Consider the following 7,200-nt stretch of genomic DNA (forward strand, 5'->3'; position numbering starts at 1 on the left):
CAGGATCCCCATGCACAGCCTACATAGCATGACCATCTCCCAAATATTGGGACCATATTTCATTATAGTGATCAGGAGGTGCAAAAATTGAGAGCCATTTTAGATGACCCATGGATGGATGGTGTGTACAAGCGTACATGCCAATCCATTTATGATAGTTTATAGACATTGAGGGATTGTCTTGTGAGCCACACATCATTTTCACCATAGGTTATTGATTCTATTTATAGACAATTGAGGGATGAGGTGACGAGTACTCATACCTTGGTGGACATACAAAAGGTAGTCCCCAAGGAAATCATTAAGGAGCGATGTTTTCCATAGTACCAAGAGAAGAGAAAGGTGAGAGGATACCAGGTCACACGATGCATTGATCCACTAGTGGTAGTGAAGATATACCCATGCTTCTTAGCTGCCCATGGTCGTTATCCTAATAACGACTAGATACCTTTATACTTTTCTCAGCAAGTGTTTGTTGAGGTTTAGCTGGGTATGAAACCCAACTACATTGACCTTCAAGGATATTACGGATAGGGGAGGGTTAGAGTTGCTGATAGAGATGCATATCGTAGGCATGATAGACAAGTGCCCACACATAGGCAGCTTATTGGTGAGAGATTTTTGCTGATAGCCCCAACCCTCGCCCCCACAACTTTGCATATGCAATAGCCACCATTTCTTTAGATAGGTTGGGTAGATATATGATGACCCAACCACATTCAAGATCATCCATAGATGCATCTTCCATTCATGGGGTGGTTGATTTAGATCAGTATGTTACTATTGGCATCCCTCGCCAGATGATGTAGCGACTATAGCAGGAGGTGCTAGACATGTACAGATGTCACAGTATTTATCTGAGGACCTATTACATGCATACCATTTCATTTTATCTCAACTTTGGATATCATTGGCTCATGTCAGAGATGAGATTCTTAGAGACACACAGGCTACTGCATCGACTCATACATCAGGACAGTCACAACATTCTCATCACTCTACGTATGCTCCGGGTGACCCACCTACAAATCACTTTGTTGCTGTAGAGGAGGAAATATGGGCTGATCATGTCCATATCATAGATGAGGGCTTGGATTCATTTGAGGAGCAGCTACGAGATTTGAGCCAGACTGGTTATATGGATATTCTACTAGGTGCATCAGATACTTCATTGATGCCCAGTCATCTACATTGCCCCTTACACTCCTCACTCATTCGTACCACCAGAGAGGAATATGAAGATGCAATTGATGTGGCTGATATGATCATAGGATATGATCAAACTATATAGGCTCCTGATACACAGGTACACATGCGCGCAATTTTTAATCACATGGTGTCCATACATTCTATATAATTTAACTAAGTATCATTTATTACATTCAAACTAATCCTAAAATACATGTATGTAACAGTTACCTCATGTCACTCCTAGCTTGAGCTCAGAGCCCGTACGTAGGTGAGATTCTTACGATGCTTCACCTGCTAGTGGACATGTTAGTTATGGTTTTGTATGTATATGTACATGTTACAGTATATTTTAATAGTCTATTTGATTAAAAAATATTCATACATGTAGAGATATTTAATTTATATTTTACTTTTGCAGGGGTCGATTGCACATCCATTAGACCAGGACTCTCACTCAGAGGTTCGCTTTGTTCGTGGCCGACATGATGCAGACCAATCTACCACTTTATTATAGCATGTGTTTCTTTATATATACATGGAGTTTCATAGACATGTATTGCTACATTCAAACTTACTTTATATTGCTACATTCAGACTTACTTTATCTTGCTACATTCAGATTTACTTTATATTGCGAACATGTTTTAGACTTACTTTATATTGAGCTATATTCATACATATACATTTGGTATACTTTATATGTTTGGCATTTATTATTTACATGTATGTGTTTGATATATACTTCATATCACATGTGTGTTTGATTAGATGTTTAGTTCAAGAATATTTTGTGTTCTTAATTTAATATTTAAAATTTCATACTACATAAATGCATATAATTAAATGAAATGGTCCTAATTTACTTATTTACAAATACAACATGTACTTACGTCCTATAGATTAGATGTTTACTTCAATGAACTCATATATTATTCAAACTTATGTTCTATATGTTCTTAATATAATATTTAAAATTTCATACTACATAAATGCATATAATTAAATGAATGCATGGTCCTAATTTACATATTTATAAATACAACATGTACTTACGTCCTATAGATTAGATGTTTACTTAAATGAACTCATATATCATTCAAACTTATGTCCTATAGATTAGATGTTTATTTTAAAATTAGATATATATACACGTCTTAAATTTTCTACATGTCCCCTTAAGACATACATGTATTCAAATTTATACACATGCATACATCTTAATTTAATATTAAAATTTCATACTACATAAATGCATATATAATTAAATGAATACATCCTAATTTACTTAAATACAAATACATGTACTTACGTCTTATATATTAGATGTTTATTTTAAATATATATTTATATATATGTGTATGTGTCTTAAATTTTGTACATGTCCCCTTAAGACATGTATTCAAATTTACAAATTTACACACATCTTAATTTAATATTAAAATTTCATACTACATAAATGCATATATAATTAAATGAATGCATCCTAATTTACTTAAATACAAATACATGTACTAATAATTTGAATAACAAGTACAAATTATGAATGCACATTTAAAATTAGATTGTACATATATGTAATCAAATTTACACACACATGTCCTAATTTAAATCAAATTTCATACAAATGCATTTTTTATTAAATGAATACAAGCCATATAAAAATCACATTTGAGACATGTATAACTAAACAATATGGTCCAGAAAAGTCATATGAATAAAAATCACAGATGTATTAAATTCAAACACTTTAATGTACTTAAAAATTTATCCTGGAAGTTTCAAAACAAGTTAAGTTCTAAAGTCTCATTAAATCAATTCATGGGTTCAAACACATGTATTTTGGTGTACTAAATAGTTCATGCCACATCAAGTGGTTCAGACCGCTCTTCAATAACACTTAACATTTTTTCATGATCTTCACTATCTAGTCTCCACATTTGAGACCGCCCACGACGTGGAACTGTATTAAGAATTAGGCCAACATCAATGACCAAGTGGCTATATTGATATACCTTGTTGTCAATTTGGTATTCAGTGAAATGAATCCCATGTTGAACAATTTTAACTTGTTTGAAATATGTCCCTTGCACTACAACTGAGCCTGCATGTATAAGAAACAACAAATCCGTCTAGGTTCAAAAATTTGTGAAAGTGTATAAAAATTAAAATGTGCATGTGCATAAAATAAATTAATTAATTTACACATGAATTGAAGTTTAAACCTGCGGGAAAGGACATTTCATCATGTTGGCTTGATGATGATTGTAATGAATGACTTCATATGTTGTCATTGATGGAACATGTACACACACACATATATGTTCGCATTGTCTACCAGTATTACTTCTAAAAGTTACTTGTATTGCAACCAGTATTAGAAGTTTAGTTTATGATGGTGTCAAACTGGTACATGGAGACAGTCGGTATATGCAGGAAATAACTCGACGTCAATTTGAAGATCTAGTGGAGATTATCAAAGAAGCAATGAAGGACAATTGGTTTACATGTTGACAGAGGTTAACTCCAACCGGTATCGGTGTTCCAACCAGTATTCATTGATTGTGTGATGAGTTATCACCAATCGTGATGTTACCCTAACCGACAAATTTTGGCGGTAATTTGTGATGAGTTATGTTTGATTGTCCAGATACACTCCACCTAGGAAATTGTGACATGATTTCCAAAGCCGACATGAAATCTAAATGTCTATATAATGACATTATGATGAACTATTTTGGATGTATGATATGGCATGATTTGATGCGAAGATAGAAGTGTTAAGTTGTTGAAGGTATTGCAGAGTATGTTGGTGATGCAGTTTTGAGTGCGTAGAAGAGGATATATTCAAGCAAGTTGTGCTACTTCTATATCACACCACCTGTTGTCTTCTAATCACTACAACAGTCAAATCCCCTAGCCGGGTAAGCTCTAACAAGCTTCATTGTACAAATCCTTTGACAAGGTGATCCATTAGTTTGGATATAGAAATCCTCTACCGAGGTTACTCCTAATAGGGTACTACATTTAATAGGGTATAGCTCCTAACAGAGCTTTCGGATCTTACAGGATTCGCTCCTAGCAGAGCACTTTTGTAGACCTTAACCGGTCAGTTACCTATTACTGCAGATAGTTAACTTGTGAGTCTCATCTCACCATGGTTTTTCCCATTTGGGTTTTCCACGTATACACACTTGTGTTATGGTGGATGTTTTAATATCATTTTGGATTGCATGCATGGTGTTTAGTAAACTAGTTAATTATATCTATCAGTCAGTGTTTAAAGTAGTATTGTTTTTGGTGTCAATGACTCATCCCCCCTCTAAGTGCTTTATAAGTCTATCAATTGGTATCAGAGCCTAACTTCTTTAAGTTTTATCACTTGGAAGGGAACCCTAAAGCCACCATGGGGATATGAACTACTTTGAGATGGCCAGAGTGCTTGAAGCTACTAAGGATGAGCTTGAAACCCTAAGGGTCAGATTTAAAGCTTCACAAGTCAAAAGGAGAGAGATGACTAAACAACTTTTGGAAATATCTGATAATAATTCTTCAGATGAAGCTAACATTGATGCATTAGCTGAACAAGTTGAAAAACTGAAAGATGAAAAGCTAAATCTGAGAAGAGAGTTAGAAGCCCTAACTATACGCATGAGTCAAGAGATGGAAGCTAGGAGGGTAGCTGAAGACCTTGTCAAAGAAAAGGATCATGAGATTTCTAAGATCAAATGAGAGAATGCAACCTTGCATGAGCATTGGCATACTGAAAAAGAAGAAAAAGAGGCTTTGTAGCTAGATCTTGAAATGGCATCATCCCTAAGAGAGACTCTTTCAAAACACAATGAAGATCTTACCAGAGATCTCACTGAGGCTAATGGAAAGCTGGAAAAGTTAAATAAAAGTTCTACCATGTTGGATGAGAAGATTCAATCACAAAGGATGAAAGGTGATACATCTGGACTAGGTTTTAACACATTTGAGAAAGGAGAGTCTTCTGGTACAAAGAGCAACATTCACAAGGACAAAACTGGTCCTAAGTCTAAGAAGCCTACCGATAAGAAAGTTTTTAAACCTGTTTGCTTTGTTTGTCATAAACCTGGACATACTGTAAATGTGTGTAGAAACAAACCCAATGGAAATACAGGATACAATGCAAATACTAGGTATCTATCTAGGAGATTTGAAGGTCATTGTTTCACATGCAAAATGTATGGACATAGATCAGTTGAATACAAATATGGAGAAAATAATCCAGTACCTCACATGAATCCAAGGCCTAACAGTAATTAGATGAGAACCTATGACAACCGAGGTAACATGAACTGGCAGAGACCCTATGTCAACCGGTTTAGTCCATTTGAAATGGAAAAGTTAACTAATGTCATTTGCACCATTTGTAACAATTATGGTCATGTGGCTATGAATTGCAAAAGGAGAACTGGAAGAGGCAATGTAGGACCTTGGAGATCATTTGGAATGGCTTGCTATCATTGTCATAAATCGGGACACATGACGAAGTTCTGTAGATCTAGAAAGAACAAACTTGTTAATCATTCTGAAGATCAGAAAGGAAAGAAGAAAGTAAATATTGAGGAAACCAGAGAAGAGATGGACCGAATCTAGAAAAATAAGAGTGATGATATACCTGCAGAAGAACCTAATCCTTCACCCTATGTGGAGAATTTTGCATCGGTGGATTGAGCCTTTCAACAGGGCTAAGGGGAGCATAGTGGTAAATTTACTTATGGACCCCTTGAAAGATGAGTGGTAAGAGAGTTTGAATTTTTGAGTCGTTATGTGTGAAATCTTGATATCTTTTGTCAATCGGTTATTCAAAAGTTTATCAACCAGTTTTACACTTGTTAATATTGTATGCATCGTTAAGCAGTGTATTAGGGTTTGTAACCCTAGCGGTCAAGCATTTAATGCAATAGGTAAAAAGCATAAAAGCAAGTTTCACTATGTTATTTTTACCCTAAATGCATTCGAAAGAGAATTATCGAGCACTTGCAAAGCAATGAAATAATTGCTAGCTGGTTTTAGTTGAATTTGTGTCGTGATTTGCGTGATTGAAGCTGATTCGAATGTTAGTGAAGGTCGAACTATTGTGCACTTGAGAAATCAACCGGTAACCGAGGCAGCACATGTGAATTAAGGTATTTCTTTGTAAATCCCATTTCGAATCTAGTTTATCTGAATGGCTTCATCATCTAAGAAAGTAGAGAGGCTAATGATCACATCAGAACCTATGGAGGTTGTGGAATTGGAACGAATAGTGTCTTATAATGCTTTATCTCAAGTTCTTAACGATGTCATTGCAAAAGGTGATTTGTCTAGCTACATTGATTGTAAAATTGAAGATTTAGGATCATTGTTAATTTATTCTTAGTTGAAATCCCTTTGCGATAAGAGCGGAAAGATTCAACCCAAGTATATTAGGGTTTATGAGAAGGGTTTTCATAATGCAGCTTATTTTCTTGAGGATTTTGAAGAGGAACACATAAGAATCATTCTTAGTCGTGTTCATGGTGAAAATATGTATTTGGAAAGGACACACACTATAACCAAGGAGGCTATTCAAGTTGTGATTGGTTTTTGGTCAACCGGTGAACTTCCCAAGCTAAGGCAAATTTTTAAAGAGACTGTAACCACTTTAACCTCGTCTACCTCTGATGGGCGTGCATTTTCTGTCAATAAAGTTACGGACCCAACGGTTAAACTGGCTACTATGGTTATAGGCTACCTGATATTCTATTCCAGTAGAATGAACAGTGTACCATCTGCAGTAGTACATACTGCCTATAAATTGATTGTTGAGAATGCAGATTATGACCTATGTGAGGCCATAAGGAGTCAATTGATGTTGAATCTATAGTCAATCAAGAAGGACAACAATTAGAAGTTCAAATTTGATTAGTTATTGATTGATTTATTCTTTTACTTTCAGAATTTCCTATCAGGAATTGGTGATCTTGAATGGTCTAAAGACCTACCGGTTACTGCTCAGATCAA

This window comes from Cryptomeria japonica, chromosome 5 (genome assembly GCF_030272615.1).
Source record: "Cryptomeria japonica chromosome 5, Sugi_1.0, whole genome shotgun sequence".
Taxonomy (NCBI): domain Eukaryota; kingdom Viridiplantae; phylum Streptophyta; class Pinopsida; order Cupressales; family Cupressaceae; genus Cryptomeria; species Cryptomeria japonica.